An 11,820-nucleotide genomic window follows, 5' to 3' on the forward strand; every position below is an offset into this window, starting at 1 on the left:
ATCCCAGATTCAATCCCTAGCAACATTTCCAGGTAGGGCAGGGGAAAATTCCATGTCTGAAACTATGGAGAGTCATTGCTAGTCAGCTTCTTACATCCCTAGCCAATAATTTTATTTTTATTTTTAATTTCTCTTCATTAATTTTCATACACACATATACACACATATGTACAGAAAATAAATTCTTCACGGAAAAAAAAACAATAATAAGAACAACATAACTTAATTATAAGAAAACAAAACAAAACCAAAGACAAACATGTAAGTTATTGACTTCCCTCCACCTCAGTTTTGGGTTATGTAATACATTTCCCCCCGCAGTTTTTCTTTAAAACTTTTGTATGTCGAAGGGTTATATTAAGCCTACTGTGATCTTTGGATTTTTTAAATCTACTTCAATATAGGTTATGAATTTATTCCATTCTTTAATAAACTTTGTTTCTTTCTGGTCTCTAATTTTTTGTGTTAATTTTGCCAATTCTGAATATTCAAATAATTTACTTTGCCAATCTCTTACTGTTGGGATATTGGTTGATTTCCAATTTTGGGCGATTAAAATTCTAGCAGCTGTTGTTGCGTACTGGAATAAGGTCTGGTCCTCTTTCTTAATTTCATTGCCAATCATTCCCAGAAGAAAATTTTCAGGTTTTTTAACAAAAGTATATTTAAACATTTTTTTAGTTCATTATAAATGAGCTCCCAGAAGTTCTTGATTTTTTCACAAGTCCACCACATGTGGTAAAAACTACCTTCCTTGTTTTTACACCTCCAGCACATTTTATCTCCATTCTTATAGATTTTTCCTAATTTTACAGGGGTGATGTCCGTCTGTACATCATTTTTTCCATGTTTTCTCTTAAGGCAACACAAGCAGTGAACTTTATATCTTTATTCCAGAGTTTAATCCAACTATCGTATTCCAAATTATATCCCAGATCTATCGCCCATTTCACCATAACTTCTTTTATTTCCTCATCCTTAGTATCCCATTCTAATAGTTGATTATACATTTTTTATAAGAGTTTTGAATTTCCTTCCAGTATTTCTATCTGGAATCTTGATTTTTTTTTTGTTTATCCCGATCTTTTTATCTTCTGTCCACAGTGCATTAATTTGATGGAATTGTAACCAACTCGTTAATTTATCTCCTAGTTCTTCATACGTTTTGATCTGCCAACCTTTTTCTGTTCTCACCAATAAATCTTCATATGTCCATCTCTTACCTTCTATGTTTGTTTTTTTAATTGTTAAAATATCTATTGGTGACAACCACCAGGGAGTTTTCCTTTCAAGAAGATTTTTATTTCTTTCCCAAATCTCTAGCAGAGGTCCTCTAATGCTGTGACTGGAGAATTCTTTATGTACTTTTGCTTTATTATGCCACAAATATGCGTGCCAACCGAATCTGGTGTTAAAGCCTTCTAAATCTAGTAGGTCAGTGTTTTTTATTACAATCCATTCTTTAATCCAACAGAGGCATGAGGCCTCGTAATACAGTTTCAAATTCGGTACCGCAAAACCACCTCTTTCTCTTCTATCTGTAAGCAATTTAAATTTAATTCTAGGCCTTTTCCCCTGCCAAATGAATTTAGACGGACAATTATGAAACAACCTGGAAAGAAATTAAAAAAGATTTAGATATATGGAGCAGAATAAAATTATCATGGTCAGGAAGAATGGCCGCAATTAAGATGAATATACTTCCAAAGTTGTTATTTCTATTTCAAAATATTCCGGCGATAAGAGGAAACAAAGTATTTAAAGATTGGCAGAAAATTTTAGCCAATTAATAATTTGTATAGGCCTAAATGCACTAGGAGGGCGCATATTTATAATTTTAAGAATTACTGCTCTGGAGTAGGCTAAAGGAGCCTTGTTCCCCCAGTGCTCTGTCTCCAACACTGGATACAGCTTTAGGGGCCTCGGGATGAACAAGAATAAGTCCAAGTGCTGCAGTGTTTTTGCGGCTATTGCCAGGTGCATGGTGCATCCCTGACCTTGGTAAGCCGTGAGAAATTGAGACGTCCATATTTTTGTAGAGCATTTATAAACCTTCCGCCAAAAGGTTCCTACAGTAGTGTACAGAACCAGAAGAAAGGCACTTCCTGCCTGCAAGCTTGCAATCTGCAAGACACAACACACAAGGCAAAAAAGTTGGGGAGGGAGGAGGGGAAAAGCAAGCTCAGGTAGCAGTCCTGGTATACTGGTAGTTCTGGCTATGCAGATTCTGGGCATCTTGAAGAGCAAATCCTCCTTTTAAGAATTCCTACGTACCCCACCCCTAGTGAAATTTGGGAAAACAGCGGGTGCTGATATATTGGGGGGGGCATGAGGGCAGGGCTGCCACAACAACAGATACCTTCACTCAGACAGCTGCTCTGGGGGCAGGTGAAATCACTGCTTTTTTCTGGGGGGGATGCAGCGGTATGCATACCCCTAAACATTTTGTACTTTTGTCCATTTACTGTATTTATTTTCCCCGATTTGGTGATTTTCTTGAGTCAAAATGAGAGTGCTCCTAAAGATTTTTTTATTAGAAAAAAAGGACTGGGTGAAATCCTTGAGTCGCTGCCCTCCCTCATGGATTGTGCCTGCGCTGACTCTCAGAAAGCAACATCTGAATGGTTCCATTTAAAAACATCTGGGCTTGATGATACGAAATGTTCTGCCTGTAATGAAGATTGGTGAAAATGTTGTGTGATTTTGCAGTTAACTAGCAGTGGCATATATGCACATAATGCGTCATGTGTCTTACCAGACTTTATACCCCAAGCTGGTCCCCTCCAGATGTTTTGGACTACATCTCCCATGCTGGCTGGGGCTGATGGGAGTTGTAATCCAAACATCCTCAGACAGTGGAGAAGGCCGGTCCTACCATTAGTTTGACCTGTTGCTTACGGTGAGGAGAGCAATTGTGTTGTTTGATCTATTTCTGTCCTGCTTTTCCTCTCCAAGGAGCCCTAGTGACAAGCAACGAAATAGCAACACATTTTCTAAGATAAAAAGCAATATTAAAAACACTGGAGAAAGGACCCACGTAGCTGGTGGGTTGTTCCTCATGTAGGTAACAACTTAGTTTGTAGCATTGTTACCAGAACAAACTCTAAAAAAACTCTTAGCTCAAAAGTTGGTGAGCAGGATGTTATAAGAAAGGTTACAGAAAACGGTGCAGAGCATTTCCTTCGCTCCTCAGAGTTCTGTAGGGTTGCCACATTTTAAAAAGTGAAAATCCTTTTCGTTGAGCTTTTTTCTCAGTTTTGACCAAAGCCGTTGAACTTTTTTTTTTGCAAAATCTCTGGGGGGAAAATACATTTTTGAGCTATTCTTAAGGAAATTACTGTATTTTTCGCTCTATAGGACGCACCCGACCATAGGAGGGGGAAAGCAGGGGAAAAAAATCATTCTCCCCCTCTCTGCTCAGCGCCCCTTCAGCGAAGCGGCAGGAGAAATGGAGCCCCTTCCATTTCTTCTCCCACTTCGCTGAAGGGGCGCTGCGCAGAGAGGGAAAACTGTGCAGCGTCTCTCCAGCGAAGCGAAGCCTGGAGAGCAAGAGGGATCGGTGTGCACCGACCCCTCTCGCTCTCCAGGCTTCAGGCGGCTAACCTGTCCTCTCCTCCTTCAAGGATACCCTAAAACCTGTGTAAGTCACCCCCCCCGCCTCAAAACTGCAAAATGACTTTTCTCTCTTCTAAAAATCCACAGCTAAAGTTTTCCTCTGCTTTTTCACAAGATGCTGTTGCAAAGGCAAAATGTTACTTTTATCAGTACGAGAGAGCTTCAAAAAGCTAATGAATAGACTCTGTCAGAGCAAGCCTGAGAACTGACTCTTATCTCATTCGGTTGTAACACATCTTGAACACACTGAACCGTGAGACTCCTCGACCCCCTTGGCTTCTCACCCCCTTTCCTGGGAAGGGCGCCAAGAGTCCAAAAGAGTCCCAAGACAGGAGCTTTCTGTTCATGCTCAGGAAACTCAACTTGGGACAGGACTCTTGAGGAGGAGGAGAAAGGGGAGGGAACTGAAGGGGAATACAGTGGTACCTCGCAAGACGAATGCCTCGTAAGACGAAAAACTCGCAAAACCAAAGAGTTTTTCGTTTTTTGAGTTGCTTCGCAAGACGGATTTCCCTATGGGCTTGCTTCGTAAGACGAAAACGTCTTGCAAGTTTGTTTCCTTTTTCTTAAAACCGTGCATTCACTTCGAGGAGCAACTCATAGCATGCGGTGTGGTAGCCTTTTTTGAGATTTTTGAAGACTTTGGTGATTTTTGAAGCTTTTCCAAGGTCCGTGCTTCGCAAGACGAAAAGATCGCAAGACGAAAAAACTCGCGGAACGAATTAATTTTGTCTTGCGAGGCACCACTGTATATGCTCTGTGCAAATGGCTGTGAACTCGTGCTTGTTTTGTGAATCTATCACACTTGCTCCTTCTACCACCCGGATGGTAGAAATAAAGCTTTTTCTCTGAAACTATTCCTTGAGTGTTTGTTGACTCCCATTTTCCCGTCCCGGGCGCAAAGCTCCTCTCACCCGAGGCTAAAAAGGCTACATCCTAAACTGCCCTCTCCTCCTTCAGTTATTCTTGTAAATGTTTGCTAGGTGATTTAGCCTTTGTGCTTTGTGATGTGATGGAATAATGGGTGATAAACCACGGAGATTAGTGGGGTTGGGGACAATATGCCTACTTTTTCTTTCCATGCCTTAAAAGTGGATTGTGTGAACCTATTTAGTGTTGTGGGGTTTTTCCCCCCAGCTTGTTTTGGAGGAAGGGATATGCAGCAGGGGTGTTTTCAATTGTATCTAACTCCAACTGATCCAACTGTCTCCTGCCAGACAGGAGATAAAAACGACAGGAGAAAAACATTCAAATTTCTGTTTAGGCCACCTTTTTTGTGATGTAGGTGTGATGTATCTGAGGGGTGGTCTTAGGTCACACCCCTTCTGTGATGTATGTATGATGTTTCTGGGGGTAGTCTTGATCTATAGGGTGGCAATTTCAAAAGTCTTTATAAGGCCTTGCAAGCCATTTTTCTGGGATTCTCCTCTCTCCTGCGTGTGAGGGGAGCACCCTGTTGCAACAGATCAATAAAGATCAAGCTTACTAGCTTTTTTGCTTCTCAATATTCTCTGGTTGGCCTCTGTTATTTTCTCCTACCAATAGGGAACCTATGTAAGGACTCTATATGGGCTCTTGGATACCCCATAAGGGAAAAAAGGGCAATTTTTGTTTACAACAATATTAGATAGACCAGATAGAAGATGAATGCAAGGGGGTGAGAGGGATGGAATGTTGGCATGTGCTGTGTGCTGATTGGCTGAGGGTGAAGGGTGACAGTTGGAACAGGTGTGTGTGACAGTTAACGGCAGTTGGGTTTTGGCGGGAAAAGGAGAAGGGGGTAGAGTAGGCAGGATAGGAACAGAAGTTCAAGTACATGTTATAAAATGCTAAGTATCCAGACATTTATTAAAAGCATCATGTAAGAACCGTTATATCCAGCTTTTATTTATGCTTTTATTTTTTATTGTTACATAGTGAGCATTGCCGACAACCCAAAAAGCGCCTTACCTCATACCACACACAAACAATAAATTATTCCCCCCCCCAATAATATTTATTCAAGTTTTAAAAGGTTACAAAAAGGAACACAGAATACAAAAACAAAACATATCCAAGAAAAAAATAAAATAAATAAAATAAAAAAGCAAAAACAGCTAAAAAGAAAAAAAATACAATCAAAAAATGACAAAAGAACAAGTTAAACCTTAATATAACTCCCTTTCTTAACTTATCTCCTTGACCTCCTCACACCTCCCCTCTTTGTATTCTAATTCAAATAGATATTTCAGCAAATCCTTCATCTTTATTTTATCTTTATAACTTATCTTAATATACTGTAATTTTCCACAAACAATAAATTATGAGAGAAAGGCATGGCAACACACCTATATAAACCAAGACACCCATATTTCCTGAGCTGGAGTGGATGGTGAATGTCAAGCCTCTTAAGTCAGAAGCACAGGAAATAAAATACCACCAGATGACTTAAAATTGTTCTGGATCCTCCATTCCTCTAGAGACAACACATAAACTGTATATTTCTACACCCCCCCCGAAAATACAAATGTAATCTGCTTTGAGGGGTTTTGTTTTTTCCTCCAGTCAAGCGCTGTATAAATTTCATGAAATAAATAAATTAAATGTAGATTTTTTTCTAGGCTTTCTATTGCTGGGCTATGGAAACCCTAGCTGCAGCAAACATCCATGTCAAACGTCCTTTAGAGTGGCAAGCTTTCATGTTATCAGTCCGCACAGTCAGCCATGACAGTTGTGGGGAGGCCCAAACAGGAGATTTTATTATTTTATCTATTTCTTGATACACCTGAGATCATTGGTTGGTATACCTGAGACAAGATTTTATGGCAAAAATAAAGATTTCTTGCTCAAACTGCCTCTCATGCTTGGCCAGGCTATCTGGACTGTGGCAAAGACAGTCAGAGATAGTTTGTATTGATTGATTGATTGATTGATTGATTGTCACTCAGAAATAATCGTATCTTACATTGTGTCAGTGGAATTCCAATAGTGAGATGGCTTGAGATGCCCCATGAGGCAAAAAGGAGCCATGGGGAGTTGAGAGAACTATTCATTGAGCAAAATAGGATGGGTGATTTGAATTAAAGCACCCTCTTGCCCCCCATGAGGCAAGGTGGGGTGACTGCCTCAGGGGGCAGGATCCACTGAGACAGCAGTTCCCGGTGTAGATCTTTATTCCCCCATTGTTCCTCGTGTTGATCTTCTCTCCCCTGTCTTCCCTGGCGGGGAGGGGGCACCATTTTGTGGTTCATGTATCTTCATACATTCACTTGAACGCAAAAGGTCCCCCCGCCCTCCATGTCTTAGACTGAAGAGAGAGAGGTCACCTCCATCCCCTTTTTGCTCGTTCTCCACACGCCATAAATTGTATGTGGGTGAAGACTGCAAGATTATGTTACCTCACACTTCTTATCGTTCTAATTTAAGATAACGTACCCACAGCATTTCCTTTTATATATATATAAATTTTTTATTCGTTTTTTAACATATCATTTTCAACAGTAATTAAGCATACTTTTACATCTTATTCAATTTTTTTTTTTACTTCCATCAATCCTGTCTGAAAATTTTCCAATCTAATCTCTTAGTATGCATTTCTTATCTTCCCTATTACATTTCAAACTCATAACCAATATCACTATCTTTTTCTACTTTGTAACACTTCATATATTTCTCCTTACAAAACTTCTTGTAGTCCTACTAGCGTAATTTGTTGATTAAAGTCGCTCTTCAAATAATTCATATACTTCTTCCAATCTTCTGTAAATCTCTGGTCCCACAGGTTTCGAATCCTTCCTATCATTTTGTCAATTTTGTCATTTTGTTTCCACAACATTTCCAATGCACAACGAATGGGACGGTCTCTATGGGGCATCTCCCTCTGAATTTTTCATATATTTGATTTTTTTTTTTAAAGTAAGGCTCCAGTCCCTTTGAAGCGTTCAGGTGCAGTAGCCTCCCCAGCTATACCCAGCGATAGACAAAATGCAACACAAAACCAATAAAACTGCATTAAAATAAACAGAAATTCAGTAATAAAGAGAGTGCAATCTTGTGGGTCAGGGAAAAGCTAGTAAAAGGACATGTCTTCAGACAAATGTTTCTGAAGCAATTAACAGATGATTCTTTATGTACGCTGCTCTCCATAGGCGGCTGGCTCAGCACCATTTATTTTGTTATTTTCCAACATTTAAACCCCAGCTTTCTATAAAATATTCAAGGCAGTTTATAATTTAAAAATGAAGCTATCTTTCACCATGGCAGCATCTACACTCCGGATCTCCTTGCCCATTGATATGTGTTGAAAATTCATAAGAACATCGTAAGAACATATTATTAAGAGGTTAAAATCACTCCAGAATGCTGGGGAATTGTTTAAAAACAGTGTTAAAGCTCAAGTGGAGTTGTATACCGCAGGTCAGGAAAGGTACCATGACGGCTAAGAGGTCGCCAATGTGGTTAACAAGCAGAATCAAAGAAGCTATTAGAGATAAGAAGGCTTCATTCAGGAAAAAAATGAAGTCGTCAAATTGATAAAACAAAAAGGAACACAAGCTTTGGCAAAAAAAAAAAAAAAAAATGCAAGCAGACATTAGGTAAAGGTACCCCTGCCCGTACGGGCCAGTCTTGACAGACTCTGGGGTTGTGCGCCCATCTCACTTAAGAGGCCAGGGGCCAGCGCTGTCCGGAGACACTTCCGGGTCACGTGGCCAGCGTGACATCGCTGCTCTGGCGAGCCAGAGCCGCACACGGAAACGCCGTTTACCTTCCCGCTGGTAAGCGGTCCCTATTTATCTACTTGCACCCGGAGGTGCTTTCGAACTGCTAGGTTGGCAGGCGCTGGGACCGAGCAGCGGGAGCGCATCCCGCCGCAGGGATTCGAACCGCCGACCTTTCGATCGGCAAGTCCTAGGCGCTGAGGCTTTAACCCACAGCGCCAAAAAAAAGATTATGAAGAGCACATTGTTAAAACCAAGCTAAGCAGTTGGCCCCTTATCTCTCTCGCCCTGACCTAGCCACTGTGATCCACGTGACTGTCACCTCCAGACTGGATTATTGTAACTCGCTCTACGTGGGGCTGCCCTTGAGACTGACCCAGAAACTCCAGCGGGTGCAGAATGCCGCAGCGAGATTCCTTACGGGGTCTTCGCTTAGAGATCACATTCATCCGGTGCTATACCAGCTGCACTGGCTCCCGGTGGAGTACAGGATCAGGTTTAAGGTGCTGGTTTTAACCTTTAAAGCCCTATACGGCCTAGGACCCTCGTACCTACGGGACCGCCTCTCCTGGTATGCCCCACAGAGAAACCTACGGTCTGCAAATAATAACATCCTGAAGGTCCCAGGCCTCAGAGAGGTTAGGCTGGCCTCAACCAGAGCCAGGGCTTTTTCGGCTGTGGCCCCGATCTGGTGGAACGCTCTGTCACAAGAGACTAGGGCCCTGCGGGACCTGACATCCTTCCGCAGGGCCTGCAAGACAGAGTTGTTCCACCAGGCCTTTGGTCAGGGCGCAGCCTGACTCCCTCCTCTGGCAACCTGCACAGAATCTTGCTTAATCAGTTGCCATTAATTTGATTTTAATTGATTTTTATAATGAAATATTTTTAGAATGTGCGATTATCTGATTGTTTGATTGTTGTTAGCCGCCCTGAGCCCGGCTTCGGCTGGGGAGGGCGGGATATAAATAAAATTTATTATTATTATTATTATTAAGACAAACAAGAAGTTGCTTAAGTACATTAGCAGCAGGGGAGGGGAGTTTAGACCATTGGATGACAAGCTAGTCAAAGATGTCCTAAAGGAGGATAAGGAGATTGTGGAGAAGCTGCATATCTTCACAGAGGACGATATAGGGCATATCTTGGCGCCTGAACTAGCTTTTTCAGGAAGGGAGACTGAGGAACTGAGGCAGGGAGTAGCGATGAGAGATGAAGTTAGAGGCCAAATAGACAAATTAACAACTGACAAATAGTCAAATGTGGTTGAAATCCATCCACCCAAGAATTCTGGAAGAACTCAAATTACTGATCTTCTAACAAAAATGTAGAACTTGTCTCCCAGATCAGCTTCCATAGCCAATGTAACACCGATTTTAAAAAAAGGAATTTGAGGGAATTCCTGAAAAGCATAGGCCATTTAGCTTAATGTCTCTTTCCCAAGAAAACTGGTAGAAAATATGATGGAAGGAAAAGTGAGCAAGCATATAGAAGAACAAGCCTTGCTGAAGCAGAGCCAGCGTGGCTTAAGAGCATTAGAAGAGCCTGATGGAATCAGGTCAGTAGCCCATCTAGTCCCACAGTGGCCAACCAGTTCCATGTGGGAAACCCCCAAGCAGGACCTGAGCACTGTCTGCTCCTGTGGCTTCCAGAAACTGGTATTAGAAGTATCAGTGGAGACAGAGCATAAAGAAGAAGAAGAAGAAGAAGAAGAAGAAGAAGAAGAAGAAGAAGAAGAAGAAGAAGAAGAAGAAGAATAGTAGTAGTAGTAGTAGTAGTAGTATGGATTTGATATCCCGCTTTATCACTACCCTATGGAGTCTCAAGGCGGCTAACATTCTCCTTTCCCTTCCTCCCCCACAACAAACACTCTGTGGGGTGAGTGGGGCTGAGAGACTTCAGAGAAGTGTGACTGGCCCAAGGTCACCCAGCAGCTGCATGTGCAGGAGCAGAGACGCGAACCCGGTTCCCCAAATTATGAGTCTACTGCTCTTAACCGCTACACCACACTGGCTCTCGAACATGGCTAGTAGCCATCAGTAGCCTTCTCCATGAATTTGTCCAATCTTCTATTAAAATGTCCCAAGTTGGTGGCCTTCACAGTCTCATGTGAGTTCCATAGTTTAACTATGCGCTATGTGAAGAAAGTGGGTAGAGAATGGCATGGAGAAAGTGGAAAGAGAAAAGTTTTCATGCCTCGATCATAACTCCTAGAACTCATGGACATCCAGTGAAGCTGAATGTTGGGAGATTCAGGAGAGATTTAAAACGTATTGAAATACTTTATTGTCACTTGTACAACTTGTATACAGTCAGACTACACGAGCACCCCTCACTCAGCTCTCTTAGTCTTAATTTCCCTCCTTTACTGACGCACACCCACCAAACCCAAAAGTCAGTTGCCCTGTTGTTATCTTTTCACTCAGCAGCCTGAATTAATTAACAATTAATTGGCAAACAAATTCTGTTAAATAAATAAAACAGAATTATGCACAACAATTATCTATCTATCTCTTCCTAAATTCCTGCACTTGAGACAGGCCATAACACAGATGTCCATTTTACAGTTGAGCAAACTGAGGCCGGGGATGAAAAAAATTGCATCTTCTCTTTCTAAAGTACTTCTTCACATAGTGCCTTGTTGAAACTATGGGACTTACTCTCACAGGAGACAGTGATGGCCACAAACTTGGATAGTTTTAAAAGAAGTTTAGACAAATTCATGGAGAAGGCTATCAACGGCTATTAGCCATGATGGCTGCAGTCTCCCTCTACTGTCAGAGGCAACATGCTTTCAGAACACCAGTTGGTGGGAACTGCAGCTGCACTTGGGTTCTGTTTGCAGGCTTCCCAGAGGCACCTGTGTAGACTAGATGAACCACTGGCCTGATCCAGCGGGAGTCTTCTTGTGTTCTTTCTAGGCAGGCACCTTCACTGTAATGTGTTTAGTGCCTGCTAAAAACACTTTCCCATAGGCAAGCCAATCCAGGCTGGTCAAGTTAATATTTTAACATGTAAGTTTCTTCTATATTGTATATTGTTAACTGGTGATTTTATCACTATTTTGGGGGGGGAAAGGTCCACTAGTTTTTATCAATAATTTCAATCTATATTTTATATAAACTACTTAGAGGTTTTGACAATTAATTGGCAAACAAATCCTGTTAAATAAAAAAAATAGAATTATGCACAACAATTATATCCACACACACACACACACACACACACACACACATATATATATATATGTATTCCTAAATGCCTGCACTTGAGACAGGTCATAACACAGATGTCCATTTTACAGTTGAGCAAACTGAGGCGGGGATGAAAAAAATTGCATCTTCCCTTTCTAAAGTGGGGGATTAACCCCAGGGCCCCTGTCCCATTGCCTCATTACCATCTCCTCTCCAAGTGTGTGGGGAGACCAAATCTTCCCTTATCTGTGTGTTTGTTTGTGGGTATGGGACTGGTGTTGAACCCCCTTCCTTCTTTCTCTTCCCCTCTGTTCCAG

This window comes from Podarcis cretensis (assembly GCF_951804945.1).
Source record: "Podarcis cretensis genome assembly, chromosome: 13".
In the NCBI taxonomy this organism is placed as follows: Eukaryota; Metazoa; Chordata; class Lepidosauria; order Squamata; family Lacertidae; genus Podarcis; species Podarcis cretensis.